Source organism: Rutidosis leptorrhynchoides, chromosome 9 (assembly GCF_046630445.1).
Source record: "Rutidosis leptorrhynchoides isolate AG116_Rl617_1_P2 chromosome 9, CSIRO_AGI_Rlap_v1, whole genome shotgun sequence".
Lineage (NCBI taxonomy): Eukaryota > Viridiplantae > Streptophyta > Magnoliopsida > Asterales > Asteraceae > Rutidosis > Rutidosis leptorrhynchoides.
The window spans coordinates 205931848-205950851 of record NC_092341.1 but is presented as its reverse complement, the minus strand read 5'-3'; positions in this window follow the sequence as shown (position 1 = coordinate 205950851).

The following is a 19004-nucleotide window of genomic DNA, read 5'->3' as shown; positions in this document are numbered from 1 at the left end:
CTATTATATCTGAATCATCGGTTATTAATCCGAGGTGGTTTCAGGAAAATTATGTTTTTAGATGATTAAACGCTGATGGTAATATGGTGGAATATGAAAGGTTCTCTGGTAACAATAAAAGAGCACGCGTATATATCAACGTTATAATAAGGTTGTTTCATACGAAAAGTCGAAGTTGTCTTGCTGGAGCTGTGAAAAAATTTGGCTATTTTGAAGAAGAACTGCAAAGTTATTTTGGGTAATAATAACACTAAAGAAATTAGCACAGTTATGTATTGAACGTTTACTCAGTTTCCGAGAGTCTTTCAAGTGCATTACTATATGCATCAATCTTTTCTTCCGTAAATGAAGTGCGGTTGGTTCATCCTCTCGATTGAGGTGTTTTGAAGAATCATGAAAGGTTTGAACGCAGAATGTAATCGTGAAGATACAAATGTTGTTTAAGACGAAATCAAGTGGCAACTTGAAGAATTGTTTAGTTTCATATGTTATAATCAATATTTTAATTCATTTTAATTGTCCAATGTTATTAGTCCACAGTTGATAGTCCACAGTTGACAGTCCACAGTTGACAGTCCAATAATTCATATATAGTTTAATATATAATATTCGTATTAATTAATACGTGTCGTGACCCGTATACGTTTCAGACTCGATCACAACTCAAACTATATATATTATTGTAGAATCAACCTCAACCCTGTATAGAGAACTCGATCATTACTGCATATAGAGTGTCTATGGTGATTCCAAATAATATATATAGATGCGTCGATATGATATGTCAAAACCTTGTATACGTGTCCCGATATTTAAAGTGCGTAAAATATATAACAGAAAATTAAATAACGATAAATAAAGTGCGTAAAGTAAATAACAGAAATTTAATGACGATAAATAAAATTGCGAGAATGTAAATTGCGATAAAATAAATTGCGATAAATAAAATGTAATCAGTTAGCTAGGATTTTGTTAGCGTGGATTCTTAACAAAATTTCTCATAGTTAATTTGTTTGTTTCTAACAAATTTTATTTTGTCCAATATTTTCTTCATTATGCCACTTGTCGGATTCTGATAGGTCAAAATCCAAATATGAAATTGAATGAAAATGGTTATTCTGTGATGAACGGATTCGTATAGCTGTGGTTGCAAGTAGGATAGTAAATGACAGTTGAATCAGATTCGAAGAATGTACAGTGTAATTTATTAATGCGAAATCTAAATATTCCTCGGGTATTACCTACCCGTTAAAATATTTTCACCATTAACAGTTTGTACAATAAAAATTTTAATTACAATCTTTATGAAAACATATATACATATATATTTTCTTCAGACGTAATTATGGATTTAATGAGTCAATATGATATTAAACTCATTTGATTTACCGTTAGAATAAGAATATATAATCTCTAAAACATTAGAGATTACCTAATCGCCATGTCGAACGAAGATAAATGATGTAGAACGATGATTATACTCGAGGTACAGAATGAGATGTTGAGGCATGGATTGTTGAAACTTGGGTTGTTGGTTGTACTGGTCCCATTGGTGCTGAGGCTGGTGATGGTACCGGTGTTGGTGATACAGCTGGTGCTTGCAAATTGTATATCGTGCTCTCTAAAGTTAATACTCGAGCTCGGAGTTCTCTAACTTCTTCTACTAACCCTGGTTGATTATCAGTGTGAGGTAGTGGTAGAATATCTTCTCTAGTTCCGTTAATGGTAGATTCAAGACGAAAAATTCTTGCAAATAGGGTATAAACGGTGTTGCGAACAGGTTCGCCGGTGAGCGGGTCAAGTACTCCAAGGTTAGGTGGTAGATTCGATTCATGATATGGAGTACCTTCTTCCCTTCTCCATAGGGTGAGTATGTCGCGAACCCACCCCCATTTTCTCCAGTAATCATTGTAGTTGATTGGTTGGTGTGCTCCTGTTACGCTGTCTTCGGAGTCAGAGGAACTTGGTTGATTCGTAGAGGCCATCTTACGCGATCTCAGGAAAGATTTTTGGTATGAAGAGTTTAGTGACAGCAATTTATAGTTGGATGGTATTCTCAATGCATAATTTGCATAGATATATATAGTACCAGGATCCCTTAAATTAAGGAGAAATTTACGAGAGATATCAGGCAAGGTCTACAGTAACAGATACGCTAAGATATGAATTTTCAGATACGCTAAGATATGAATTTTGTCTATACACTATTCATGCAGTCAATGCAGCAAGACGTGTCTAGACTAAGAATGATAAGCAGATAATTTTCGACACAAAATGATAAGCAAAATTTTTTGACATGCAGACACGGTCGAAGTCCAGACTTACTAATGCATCCTAACGACTTATTAGTTAGACACACTAATGCAGACCTGGTTCGCTAAGACCTCTGCTCTGATACCAACTGTGAAGACCCGTCCTAATCCATCCGGACGAAATCCATATCGATTATAAACGATTCACAACAGTTGATTACATCGCGAGGTATTTGACCTCTATATGACACATTTTACAAACATTGCATTCAATTTTAAAAGACATTCTTTCTTTACAACGAAAATTGACGGCATTGCATGAACTCGACGACTCGAATGCAACGTCTTTTGAAATATGCCATGAATGACTCCAAGTAATGTTTCTAAAATGAGCAAATGCACAGCGGAAGATTTCTTTCATACCTGAGAATAAACATGCTTTCAATTGTCAACCAAAAGGTTGGTGAGTTCATTAGTTTATCATAAATAATCACTTCATAATTTTAATAGACCACAAGATTTCATATTTCCATTTATCATAAACATACGTCCCATGCATAGAGACAAAAATATCATTCATATGGATTGAACACCTGGTAACCGACATTCACAATATGCATATAAGAATATCCCCATCATTCCGGGATCCTCCTTCGGACATGATATAAATTTCGAAGTACTAAAGCATCCGGTACTTTGGATGGGGCTTGTTGGGCCCGATAGATCTATCTTTAGAGTTCGCGTCAATTAGGGTGTCTGTTCCCTGATTCTTAGATTACCAGACTTAATAAAAAGGGGCATACTCAGTTTCGATCATTCAACCGTATAATGTAGTTTCAATTACTTGTGTCTATTTCGTAAAACAGTTATAAAAACAGCGCATGTATTCTCAGTCCCAAATATATATATTGCAAAAGCATTTAAAAAGGGATTAATGAAACTCACCTAATGTATTTTGTAGTAAAAATACATATGACTATATTGAACAATGCAGGGTTGGCCTCGGATTCACGAACCTATATCAATTGTATATTTATTAAAACATATAATCGTAATCGAGCAAGTTTATATATATTATTATTAATAATATACTTGTTATATTTCATGTTATTTGGATCATTTTAATATATTTAATTTATATATTTTATATAGTTAATATTTATCATTATTTATATTATACATATATATGTAAGGTTTTATATATGATAACAATGTATATTTGTGTATTAACTGATACATTTTATATATATAATTTACTAATTATCATTTTAATAATAACCATATAATGATACGTAATATTAATATTATTGTAATGTATTATTGTATAAAATATCTATTTGTAATAATACCAGTATTGACAAGAATGATAATAGTAATGATAATAATAATAGTAATAATATTAGTAGTAATAGTATATATTTTAATGTATATGGTAATCTTAATAAAAATGCTAATTTTGATAATTTTAATTAAAATGATACTTTTAGTAAATGATAATAATATCAGTGCTAATAATACATATCAGATTTATCCTAAGTTTCTTATAATTTCTAAACTTATGACTACAGTTTCTATAACTTAAATTTGTAATCGTATTCATAATTGTACCTATATTCAAATAATTATGACCATTTTTCATAATTTTTATCGTATCACTTTTATTATTAATTTTGTCACATGAATGCTGTTAATATGTTCATAATCATCTTAATGACGATAATCATAATATTACAATAATAATCATAATAATATTAATAATAATAATAGTAATAATAATAATAATACTACTAATACTAATACTAATACTAGTAATAATAATAATAATAATAATAATAATAATAATAATAATAATATAGTGATAATAATAATAATAATACTTAATGATAATATTAGTAATAATAATAATGATAATACTATTAATTAGATAAATGATAATAATAATAATTATACTTTAATTCTTAGGAACTAATAACACTTATCTTAATAATAACCATAATCAATAATAATGATAACAATAATAATAATAATAATAATAATAATAATAATAATAATAATAATAATAATAATAATAATAATAATAATAATAATAATAATAATAATAATAATAATAATAATAATAATGAAGTAATAACAATAACAATAAAAGACTACTACCTCACAAGAATAGGTTCCAAAAAGAATATAGTTGCCCTTGCCCGGACTCGAACCCGAGACCTCTCGGATACACACAAACAACCTTAACCAACTGATCCATTCGATTTTTACTGATTATAACTCTTCTAAATATTATTTAACCTATTAACTTCTGTTTCCCTTTCATCTTCTCTTCAAACATATAAATCGGCCAAGACAGTTTTAAATTGTCCCAATTAAGATATTTAAAAACATTTGTAAATAATAGAAATCAGATGTCAGATGTTAGCATTAAAAGGAAAACGAGAAAAAAAATAAAAAATAAAAAAATAAAAATAAAAACTGCTACTGCAGTCTCGACGCATACAGAAAAAAAAATCTTGATTTTTAATTAGAGATCGTTTTAACAAAAACTTACTTCATGAAATAGGTTGCAAAACCCCTTTAGAAACTATCTGTGTACCTAATTGAATCTGAAACATCGAATTAAAAACGAATTTTGAGAAGAACTATTATTTTGACTTTTGAAAACATATCTTTGACTTCGGAATTCGACTTTGATTTTATGAATTAAGAACTGAAACTTTATATATAGATTAAATGAAGGATTTCTAACAATCCTCCATTTATAGATTTTTAAATGCGACACAGAATCATGATTTGGCTCAAAAGTTGAAGAACGGGTTTTGCAGTCTGTTTAAAAAAAAATATTATTAATTTAACAGTATTGGGTTGTTGAAATTGATATTGGAAATGGAAGGTAGTTCGAATGGATCCAATATTACAATGAATTAGTCAATCTTATAATGGAATCAGTCGACAGCCAGTACAAATATAACAGGAATTAAATAAGAAAAAAATATATAAAAGCAGATTACGTTATCTACTGAGTTTGGATGTTTTCTATTGATTGAATCACAATAGGGGACAGAAACAAGATAATGCTACAGATTGAGAGCTACTGATAACAAATCCTGATTCCAAATGAGTACGTTCTATAATATAATGTATATTAATATATTAATTATTAGTAATTATAATTAATTAAAATCCTATTAATAATTGAATTAATAATAATAATAATAATAATAATAGTAATAATAATAATAATGTTAATATTATCAAATAATACTAAAAATGATATCAATAATAATTTATAATAATAATAATACTAATTATTAATGGTAATAATAATATCCAATAATAATACTAATATTAATCATAAATACTAAAATTAAAATTTTATTATTAGTTATAATACTAATGATATTAATAATCTTAATAAAGATAATAATAATACATAACCATTTATAGTAATTAAAATTATAATCTTACTACTAATTATGATATGAATAATGATAACAACAATACTAATAACACTAATATTAATAGTAGTTATGTAACAATTCAGTTGTATCAATTTCATATTTATGTAATATACAAAATATTAATAATAACTTTGTTATTAATATTAACTACATATTCTAATAATAGTAGTGAAAGTAATATTAATATTAGTAAAGGTAACAACTTAATTGCATTAGATTTCTTATCTATATCCATTATCTATAACAGTATAACTAATACTGATATTAATTATTAATATTAATATTAGTATTAATAATAATAATGAAAGTAATAAAATCTTATTTAATTTGTTTAATAATATATTGTTAATTATGTAATATTTAATAATCATATAATATATTATATAGTAACTTTTACTGAATCTTTATCATTTAACTATATATATATATTATTTAATAATATACATAAATCTCATATGTCTATATATTCATTTTAAATTTTACTTAATTATTATGTATCTTATTTAACATATCTAATTCCAATGTTTAAATTATATTTTATAATTTTAAATTACTACACATATTTATATTTACATATATATATGTACAATTTTATTTACAAACAATGGTTCGTGAATCATCGGAATTAGTCAGAGAGTAATTGATTACGTGACTATAGTTCCAAAACTTTTGAGGTTAAAAATTACAGACTTTGCTTATCGTGTCGGAAACATATAAAGATAAAGTTTAAATTTAGTCTGAAATTCCCGGGTCGTCACATATTGCCTCCTTCCGAAATCAAGGGGTTTTGTAAAATCTGTGACTAACATTATCCATACATCAAAGCACATGGTTGTGATCACCATATTTTCCATTCTACCTGTCAGCCTATATTACGACATACACGCTCAATGTTTTAGATGAGCTTAGAATCATTCATGATGCATTTCACGCATCCAGCTTACTGAAGGTGCCTGTAAGGCCAAACACACCATCTTTCCTTTTGGGGATATATGTTCAGATGATATACTCATGATTAACAGAAACGAAATCAATTTGTCGATCTCTTAGGATAAGAGACTTAATTAATGGCATATACCTATTCTTACTTTCATACGCCGAAGTACCTTTCAAGGTAAATAACTCACTTCTGAGCCACGAGACTCACGGAACTTTGATACGCTCCTCCTTATTTATATACGGTACCATTATTGGTCACTCTTCAAAATTTCGGGACGAAATTTTATTTAACAGGTGGGTAATGTAACGACCGTGGATTTTCCAACGTTTAATTAATAATAATTATTATTAATACTTGTGTTTTATTGAATGTATTGTTTATATACATTTACTTGTTATCGCGATTAACTTTTGAATGCCCGAAACGTCTTTGTGACACACGAAACTTTCACGAATAATATTTTTAGAATATTATTTACATTCATGATTAAGTTTTATTAATCATTTTAATTAACTAAGGTTATTAGTTAATTACTTGGGCTTTAATTGGATTAACTTGGGAATTACTTGAACTTGGGCTTTTATTAGTATTAATGGACTTAAAAGCCCACCCTACACACTAATTGCATTAATAAGCCCATTTTTTTAAATGCAAGTATTACTTAAGGTTTAACTAGATGAATTAACTTGGTGGAATCTAGTTACTTACACCTTTCCCATGCAAACACCCCTAATTACCAACTTTTTAGTCAAATGCATGAAAGGATCTTGTGGACACTTCCCTCCCCCACTCCTCTTTGAAAACTGTTGGCATTAGGCACATGGGGAGGAGTTTTGCTTTCAATTTTTGTATTACTTGGTTACTTGTTTCATTTCATTTTACACACACTTCAAACTTATTTCTCATTTTTCTCTCTTTTCTCTCCATTCTTGTAAGTTACTTGGACATATTTCTCTCTTCTTTCTCTTGTTAAAACCGTGGCAAACAACCCTTCTCATCATCAATCTTTGTTTGTGGTTGATTACTTGTAGTTGTTGTTGATTACTTACATGTTATTAAGATTCAAACTCTTTAGTTTGATTCTTCATACTATCTTGTATTTACAAGAACTCACAAGAACCTAACTTACTAGTTATGTTCTACATTTAATTTCTTAAAAGATTGTAAGTTCATGGGTTGTAAATCATTACTTGTAAGTCAAGTTTGTAAACTTAAAGTTTACATTCTTGAAGATCAAACTTTGGTTTGAATCTTTAAAGTATGAACAACCCATGAACTAGTTACTTGTTTACTTAGTTTATTTCTTTATATTATGTACTTTAATTTCATGTTTGTTGGTTAAAATGGTCAAGTATTACAAGTTAGTCTTGATCTCATACTTTCTTGAACTAAAATTAACTTTAAAAGTTCAAGAACATGTAAGTAAGCTTTCTTTAATTATAACTTGGTACACTTATGTTAGATCTAGACTTTTGAGTCTTGGATCTTCAAGATCAAACTAAGAACTATGTTCTACAACTCAAGATCTTGATTTCATAAGTTTACTTTCAAGTTTGTAACTTATTATTAGTTTTAAAGTTCATGTATGTGTTAGATCTAAGACTTTGATGTAACCTTGGTTCATCAAACTTCATACAACTCTTAAGTGAGTTGTGCTACATGTCTTAGACCTACACTTGTATCATAATAGTCAAAACTTGGTTAATATTACTTTTACATTTCATGTATGTGTTGAATCTAAGACTTTGATGTAACTTTGGTTCATCAAAACACTTGCAACACTTAAGTGAGTTGTGCTTCATGTCTTAGACTTACACTTGGGTTATGATGGTCAAACCTTGGTGAAAATGATGCAAACACATCAACGAGTTGTACACTTGAAGTTATATGCATCAATGATGAGAACCATGATAAGCATCGAACACCAAGAACCATCGGAACCTACTGACCCTACTGTTTTACTGTTTCTGTGTCTGACACGTATGACCTGGGCTACTGTAATTATTATTTTCAGATATCTCTGTTCGAGTAGATAACTTTTCATTTAGGACTCGTCTTAATCCGAGTTACGGTTTATGATTTATGGCCCTCCGATCGTCACTATGTCCATTTAACGTTGTGCTGAAAAATTCTGACCTACTCGCACTTAGACCGTCGCCACGGTCAAACGAAGATGAGTTTGCTTCTGGAATTTTTACCACAACTAAAGGACTCACATACAGAGCCATGGCCACTGGTCTCACCTTATTTCAGTAGGTGTAGAGGCTGTGGTGACTGACCGAACTCAGCCTTTGTTTTAAACTCCTTTCATGAACGAAACTTACTATACACCTTTTGTTTGATGATGAATGATGATGACCCTTAAGACCTTATTTACATACTTTTAAATCATTTCAGATGATTTACTGACTTAGTACTATTTGACTTAGGTTGAGGACCCGTTTGGACAACCTTCATTACTTGCTTACTTTCCGAGTCATACTTTACCGCTACTTTATCATTGTGAGTTATAGCATTCCCTTTTTACTTTAACTTATTTTGGGAACTGAGAATACATGCAGATTTTATGTTTTACATACTAGGCACGAGTACTTAAACTTTATATATGTGTGAGTTATACAACAGCAAAAATATTCCCTTTAGCTCGGTAACGTTTAATCATTGGTTTTTGAGCCGGTGAACGCGAATCTTGGATATGGATCCATAGGGTTTGACATCCCCGCTCGGGCTAGTCGTGCTAGCATTTAACGAGTGTTTAATACTTCGAGAACATACGCACTCACCAAGTGCACTTTCAGGGGGTATATTATTAAACGTTAAGTTAGTTACCGAGTGCCCACGGTTAAACATATACTTTATCATACTGATTTGGATTTCTGTTTTGAAACACTCTTGGTAGCACTGAAATCTCGTGGCCTACCTTACATTACTGTTATACTTAAACTATAGCTCACCAACCTTTGTGTTGACGTTTTTAAGCATGTTTTTATCAGGTGCTTAAGGTTGCTTCCGCTGTTGTACTAGTCTTGCTGTAGACAACCCGCTGCTTTAGAGATATCCCGCATGAACGTTTACTTTTGCATACAAACTTTATTACAATTATTATTTGCTTCTACTTAGTGAAGCATGCTTTTGGGTTGTAAAACATTCGATGTTGGTTATGACATCACTTTTAATATGAATGCAAACTTCTTTTGAAATCGCATATAGTACTTAACCTTGTAATGATCCTGTTGTTGATGGTCCGTACATGATGATTTAGTGCGGGGCATCACATTAATGATTGGGAACGTTTGTTTAATATACGTTGGCGTGTATATAGAGAATGGTGTGCGGAATTATTATGTAGTGTTGAAATAAATGATCGGGTAGCTACCTTAACCGATCGTAGTTTTATTAGATTTTTATTAGGAGGTGTGATGCGCCATATGTCTCTACTAGACATGGCTCAGGCTTTGTGTATATATACGCCTGAGGAACTAGCATCTACTGATTGTCAAAGGTTGATAGTTAATGGTAGGAGGGTTGATGAAAATTTTGATATGAATGGAATATGAAGTAGAATGACTAGACATAACCGATTTCGTGGGGGGAATAACTCTTATACTGATATTGATAGAGCTGAGCTAAGAGTAATCCATAGGTTCTTAGCAAACTCGATTACACAGCGAGGTAAGAACAAAGAGAAAGTAAATGAGAATGATTTATTTTATCTCATGTGTATTCGAGACCCACAGAGCGCTGTGAGTATACCTTATTGTGTGGGTTATTATTTATCAGCTATAGTTAAGAGTATACGGCCTAATGGTATAATCAGAGGTGGTATCTTTGTTACTTTAATTGCTGAGTATCTCAGTGTCGATAGAAGTCGAGGAGATTAATAATTGCAGCATCAGAACCCCGTGATCCAATTGGTTTGAAAGTATATCATGGTGCTAAGGTTTTAAAGAAACGACATAACGCTGCAGCACCATATGATGGCCCGCACTCACAGGTCGAAAGAGATCAGCAGCAAGGTAATGCGGGAGGGGGGAATCAGATGACAGAAATGCAACTTTTTATGGCTCATCATGAGTATGAAATGGCTAGACAACGAGCATTTCAAGATTGGCAGTATCATCAAAACCAAATCATAAGTCATCGTGCACACATAAATGCAAACTACATTGCTACTCCAATGCCCGTATTTCCTCCCTGGGCTATACAGACCCGACCACCGTACCCTACATATGACCCAGCTCAAGCATTCTACAGCACATACGGCTATGAATGGGATCCCTACTGGCACCATCCTCATCAACCCTAATTTTCTTTTATGACTATTTTTATTTATTTGGTAACTTGTAATTTTATACTTTTAATATTTCTTTTGATACTATAATAGTTTTTATAATATTCTAACTTTTATTATTAGATTTTTAAATAATTTTTGAATGTGGGGTAATATATCCAACTTCAAAAATATGTATATATATTTTTGTAGTTTATCTCATGTACAAAACAGGGTATAACAGAGCATTTTCAAAGACTGACATTAAGTTCAGCAAAAGCAACTAATTTAGACGACAAGGTGCAAAATATATGTGAAATAACAACAAGACGGAATGAACAAATGATGTGCACCATTTATCATTCAGCAAACAAAGGCCAATATGTTTGGAAACTTTAGTAAAATTTAATCATTTTTCTACGCTAATCACCCTCAATAATTTAAATTGTACTGATTTCTTGCAAATGAGGGCATTGCAAGATCTTAAGTGTGGGAAGGGGTTAAATTCTTTCGGATTTTTAAAATTTTTGACTTATACACTTGGTTACCATTAAAAATACTAGTAACGCAGTAGTTGTATTAGAATCTAGTGCTCTCTGATAATAAAGAACAACCCTAGTCTTATATACTGACTACCCAATTCTAGTAAAATTTTTCAAAACTTTCAAATAAATGAATTCAAAATCATGTTTATACATATTTATGAACGATAAAACTAGATGTTAACACCGAAATTATTGTTACCTCGGAAAGGACATAAATTGAGAAACAACCTAAAATGTTAGAATTCATTTAAAATGGAATAGAGGACAATAAAAAGGCAAAGAAAGGAAAATAAAAGCCAAGTGTGGGAAAAATTTACCAAGTTATTTAGAACATATGACACATATTTTTGTACAAATAATTGAAGATACTTTTGTTTTAGACGATATTTATCAGTTTTACCCAGTTTATTGTAATATAAAAGGAAGTAAAGTCTTCCGAGAGAAAAAGACACGCGATTCTTGATTTAGGTCAGGAAGTTGTCGTCCAGACCAGTTGTAGAGTCTACGAAAAACCTTGAAAATTTTTCTCGAAAATCATCTGGAAATCCACGGACCTCAGCATAAAACAGGGTCACCAAGTGGTCAGACTTATCCTAGCCATGAGAGGATCTGTCTCGTACAATGGGGGGCACCGTGCAAATTAGCTTATAAGACTAATGAATCAGATCCCCAGAAAGGATAATCTCCTTAAAGATCAAAAATCAGCTTTTAAGACTGATATTACTCAATCCTTGAGATTGACCTTAAAGATTGAGAATTCAAACTCATGAAATTCGATGATATCTAAACTCGAGCTTGAACGAGAAAATATTTTGATCAAAATTACAAACCGATTTGTTTTCTGAAAACTCATTTTCAATGCGTTCATTACCATTGAACGTAAAATCCTAGAAATTCACCTAGAATTCATTAGGTCACCTGAACCAAATCGGGTGTCAACCATAAGAACAGTGGTTGCATAGTATGGTCAAAGACAGGACCTTGTGCCAGACCGAAAAACTATAGGGTGATCTTTACTATTGCTCCTACAAAGGATAGTAATTGCATCCGACACGTTATAGACCATAATCAAAAGCATGTCACGGGACATTGCCTTAACAGTTGCTTGTTCAACGCTTTCTTTTACAACTGGACGGTAGTTTACCGAAAGGTAATATACGGAGCAAGTAAACTGGACATGTTGCTTTCCCAATACAAGGTTAGCAAGTGGGTGACACAAAACCGCAAGTTTTGAGCTAAAATTTTCAAATCTGAAATCCACCAAACCCACAAAAACAATTTGCAAACACCGGTGAAGGGTTATTCCGGAAAACTTATCTAGGGTAAAAGCTAGATTAAATTTTTAAAAGATCAAATGTTTTCATAAAGATCCAATTTTCTAAAGGATCTAAATTTTTATAGTCATGTGGGACTGTAAACCACAACGTTACTATCATTGTTCATACCACCGTATAAAAATCACTAATGTACAAAGTGTGAAGAATAAAGAAGTGATTCGAGTATGTTTTTATTTCAAGACTATATTGCTTGAGGACAAGCAACGCTCAAGTGTGGGAATATTTGATAATGCTAAAAACGAACATATATTTCATAGCATTATCCCTCAAGAAAGACAAGCTTTTAGTTACAATTGTTCTATTTACAAGTGATATTCGTTTAAATATTAAAAGGTGATGACAAAAGACAGATTCGACGATTTGAAGACGCAAACGACCAAAAAGCTCAAAAGTACAAAGTACAATCAAAGTGGTTCAAATTATTGATAAGAAACGTCTAGAAATTACAAGAGTACGAGCCGCGAAACGCAAAGTACAAGGTATTAAATAGTACGAAAGGACGTTCGAAAATCCGGAACCGGGACCAGAGTCAACTTTCAGCGAGCGACGCAACGGACCAAAAATTACAAGTCAACTATGCACAAGAATATAATATTATATATAATTAATTATATATATTATATAATATTTTAATCAAAGCAGCCCACGTTTAATTCAATTTGTGAGCTGGATTCCAGACCTCCGCACTCGCGAAGGTTTAAAGCTTAAAAATTCAGCACTTGCGGAGCTTTACAGTACAACGTGGGCCTATAAAAGGCATCGAATTTTGCACGAAAAATCACACCTTTTTCTAATCTATCTCTCAATCTCTACGATATATATATATATATATATATATATATATATATATATATATATATATATATATATATATATATATATATATATATATATATATATATATATATATATATATATATATATAATTTTTAATTTTAATTTTAATTTTAATTTAATAATAATAAGGATATGTTAGCGAATGTTGTAAGTGTGTAAGTTAAAATTCTGTCCGTGTAACGCTACGCTATTATTAATCATTGTAAGTTATGTTCAACCTTTTTAAATTAATGTCTCGTAGCTAAGTTATTATTATGCTTATTTAAATTGAAGTAATCTTGATGTTGGGCTAAATATTAAAGAAGGGGTAATTGGGCTTTGTACCATAATTGGGGTTTGGACAAAAGAACGACACTTGTGGAAATTAGACTATGGGCTATTAATGGGTTTTATATTTGTTTAATTGAATGATAGTTCGTTAATTTAATATAAAGATTTACAATTGGACGTACCTATAAATAACCATATACACTCGATCTGACACGATGGGCGGGATATTTATAAGTACTAATAATCGTTCATTTAACCGGACACGGGAATGGATTAATAGTTAATAGACTTATTAAAACAGCACATACAAGGAAAATTGGTGTAATTATAGTTTAAGTCCCCAATTAGTTGAAATATTTGACTTCGGATATAAGAATAATTTGACGAGGACAATCGCACTTTATATTTATGACCGATGGACTGTTATAGACAAAAACCAGATGGACATATCGAATAATCCAGGACAAAGGACAATTAACCCATTGTAATAAACTAAAATCAACACGTCAAACATCATGATTACGAAAGTTTAAATAAGCATAATTCCTTTATTTCATATTTCATCGCACTTTTATTTACTGTCATTTTATTTAATTGTACTTTTAATTATCGTACTTTTTAATTTTCGCAATTTTATTTATTGTCATTTTATTTATCGCATTTTAATTTATCGCACTTTAATTATTGTCATTTACTTTACGCTTTAAATTAAGTCTTTCATTATTTAATATTTTACATTAGGTTTTAACTGCGAATAAAGTTTTAAAATCGACAAACCGGTTATTAAACGGTAAAAACCTCCTTTTATAATAATAATATCACTTATATATATATATATATATATATATATATATATATATATATATATATATATATATATATATATATATATATATATATATATATATATATATATTTATACAAATATAGTTTTTAAAAAATATAGCTTTAAACTTGGCTAGATCCCTGTGGAACAAACCGGACTTACTAAAAACTACACTACTGTACGATTAGGTACACTGCCTATAAGTGTTGTAGCAAGGTTTAGGTATATCCACTCTATAAATAAATAAATAACTTGTGTAAAATTGTATCGTATTTAATAGTATTTCCTAGTAAAAATTAATAGTATTTTGTACCCCTTCGCTTTAACATCAGTAAGATTTATACAATTCAATAATACATGGATGTCCCTTTTTGTCATTTTACCAATTAAGTATGTAAACAATTTAATTTGACAAACACTTGGGAAATGAATTATCTGATTATTGCGATATCAAACAGCAGAATCAAATCCAAACACTATGTTCGTTTAACACGTCTTGTTATCGCTGATTATTTGATTATGCTTATTTAAAACACATAATCTATTTTCAAAACGCAATCCCAAACACCCCTTAAGTCTTTAGTGCTCAAAATAATTAAAAATTAAGAATAGTATATATAGTAACAAGTGGGAAGGCCCACTTCGTTGGGCCTAAGTCCATAAACATTCTAATTTTAAAATATTACAGAATACGGAGTATTAAATTAAGGGAAATGTTAATAACAACCTTTTGGGTTGTCAATAAAAAGTTTTTAAATGCAAAATAGTTGTATATTTATAAATTAAAAGGTAGTTTTTTCCATGAAAGCAACTATTTACTAGAACCATGGCCGATCCTGAGTGTTCTGGGGCGAATCGATCAAATAATGCCCCCTACTCAATTTATAAACAAGTGTTCGAAAGCTAATCAACTTATATCACTCATTTTCACGTTATTTTTTTTAAATAAATTTAGTGTGACAATTTGAAGAGATAAACTACGATAAAAGTGATGACTTCGAGTCTAGTTAAAAATTTTGTAGTGTCTTTTTCTTTTCCATACGTGATTTAATTAATGCGTAAATTATAAAAGAAAAATATCAAGTTAATGTAACATGTGTCTAAATTATTAGACTATTACTTGATGTATTCCGAAATATGTGTCTATAATTCTATATTTCTTTTGTTCAAAATAATTGTCTACCTTCAAAAAAGATGATCAACATTACATTTTTATTCTTAAACATTTTTTCAGAAATTGACATCTTAAAAAGATTCATTTTTATACTATACCAAAATTTGTGTGTGACACACCAATAAAATAGGACTTTCAAAAAAGAACTTTTTTCCTTGTAGAAATAATTAAATTAAAAAAAATATAAAAATCAAGTAGTATTATGGAGTATTATATTAAAAATCAGTAAACTTATTTTATGAATTCACATTATTATGGCACCTCTATTGCTAGACTAGAATTTCAAAATTTATACGTAATTGTACAATACGCTATATTTGTTGTACGATATATTTGATTTTAATAAAATTAACACATCTGACAAAGGAAAAAAAAATTACAATATCAAGGAACAAAAGATTTTTTTCTCTTTTCAACTTTTGACTTTTTCCTTTTCCTCTCCCTTCCTTCATGAAATTTCTCCTTTGAACTTACAAAAAAAACTCAACTACACTTAAAAAATGCATAACTCCAGATTTGATGCCCCTTAAAATGTGATGCCCAGGTGCGGTCGCCCCTGTAGCCCTACCCTAGGGTCGGCCCTGACTAGAACGTACAATCAAAATATGCATTCACAAAAATACTAATGACAATCCTATGTCATTCGCATTTTCCTTAAGCTAAACATGAGAAAAAGAACCAAGTATCATAATATAGTATTACAAAATACTCGTATAACTTTAACTGAAATAAACTAAAACTATTAAACATATAAAGAAAATGCATTACATAAGTAAATCAAGTAGTAATAAATATACAATCATGTTGTAAATTCTGGTATTAACTATTCTATATAATTTTTGTGCTCGTATACTCGTAGTATACACGTTGTTCTTCTAAGGCTTTATATAGCCTACTTGTTATCAAAGAAACTAGTACTGATAAAAAAAAAATGTAGTCTATTGTGTTATTAGTGTCTTTATATTATTTTGCTAATAAACAACGTAAATACATATTTTATTCGGTATTTGAGTTTCGATTGTAAGTTAAGGGACCTGTGTCCCAATAGAAAAAGCCATAATCAGATTAAACTTCGTCAACATAAACACATGTGAATTACGAACAACAATTATAATAAAAAAATAAATTGTGATTTAACAATTTATTATACATGAGACCGTTGTTCTTTCTTATCTTATCGTTTTAACTACCAGTCTCGCTTGGTGATCGAACATTTGGTTGATTAAAAACCTTAAACAATTGAATGTTAAAGAGTTGATCGATCGACGGTTAAAATCAGTTGTTTAGTTTGGTTTTCAATTTAATCTTTTATTTATATATATGAAGCGGGTTTTAGACGTTCAATTTTTAAATTGGGGTTCGATTGACTAATCAGAATAAGTATTTAATATGTATAACTAAATTAGTTTATAAATCGCGAATTCGTGGGGCTTTACAAATAAAATTTATGTTACAATAGTTATAACATGTTTATCTCTCTCTCTCTCTCTCTCTCTCTCTCTCTCTCTCTCTCACACACACACACACACACACACACACACACACACACACACACACATATATATATATATATATATATATATATATATATATATATATATATATATATATATATATATTCATACAATTATATATGTAACAAACTAATTAAATCTGTTAACATGGATGTTAATGGTGTATCCTCGGGGATACACGCATAAAAACACCATTTTTATACAGAAAAATAGATCAAAAAGTACAAAAGATAATAAAATTTAGCAGTTTTCAGTATTTGTCGTCCAGCGTATAGCAGACCGCCCAACGTCAAGCGTAAGCCCTGCAGGCAGCTTTTATGCTTAAGCCCTTTAACTCAGTGCGTGAATGGCACGCAGCCATGTCAGCACACGCCACCGATGAAGCGACCCGTCCTAATCCATAAGGACGAATACAATAACATATGGTTACATTGCGAGGTTTTTGACCTCTATATGATACATTTTACAAACATTGCATTTGTTTTCAAAACACAACTTTTCATTACAATGAAAGTTGATAGGCATGCATACCTGTCACGACCCGGAAAATTTCGACTAATTTTGAACCAAACTCTTGATACGATTCATTATCTTTGACACGATAAGCAAAGTCTGTTAGGTTGAGTCTAAAAAATTTTGAACTGTTTCATATATTCAATTGACCTTCGACTGTTCTCGATGACTCACGAACAACTAATTGTAAATAGTTACATATATATTTAAATATATGTATATAAATAATAATTTGAAATATTATTTGAAATAATATATGATTTAAATGTAGAAAATAAATATGTAAAATGATATGCGATATAATGAAAACTACTATTACAAATGTGTGTGTGTGTATATATATATATATATATATATATATATATATATATATATATATATATATATATATATATATATATATATAAATATGTAAATAAATAGTACTTGTAAAATAATATTAAATCTATTTGTTTAAAAATATATATTTATGTGATAAAACTTGTTATTTAAAACTGATTATATATAGAGAGAGAGTAAATGGAAAATGAATGATTTCGAGCCTAATTAGTAAACGTCAGTGACACTCGGTTGACGTTTTGCTAGTTTTAATATAGATGTAATACATTTTCATGAATGATTAAGATAAAGTTTAACTGTAAATTAATTAAGAAGATTTTAGATTTGTTAAATATTTTTTTTACATTTTTAAGTTTAAATATTGGTACTCCGTATAGATAAATTGGGACAGAAAATAAATAATTATCTAATCTTTTTGATCAGGTTTCAAACAGTTAATGAGTGAAATAATTAAATATATTTAATCTAAAAATTTGAGATTTTTATGAGAACTTTTATACGTTAACTGTTTAGCAATGGACACGATATATTATCCCTATGAAATTGTCGGTAAAATAAATCCAAAAGAAGTTGCAAATGGTTGATCTCACACGTTTTATATATTCAAATAATATTATAATTATTAATTATATTATAATCACAATTCTGTTATACATTACAATCTGTAACACTGTGCCTAATTTGAGTTTACTGTGCATAATGGGAAACATACATTACTGTTCGAGT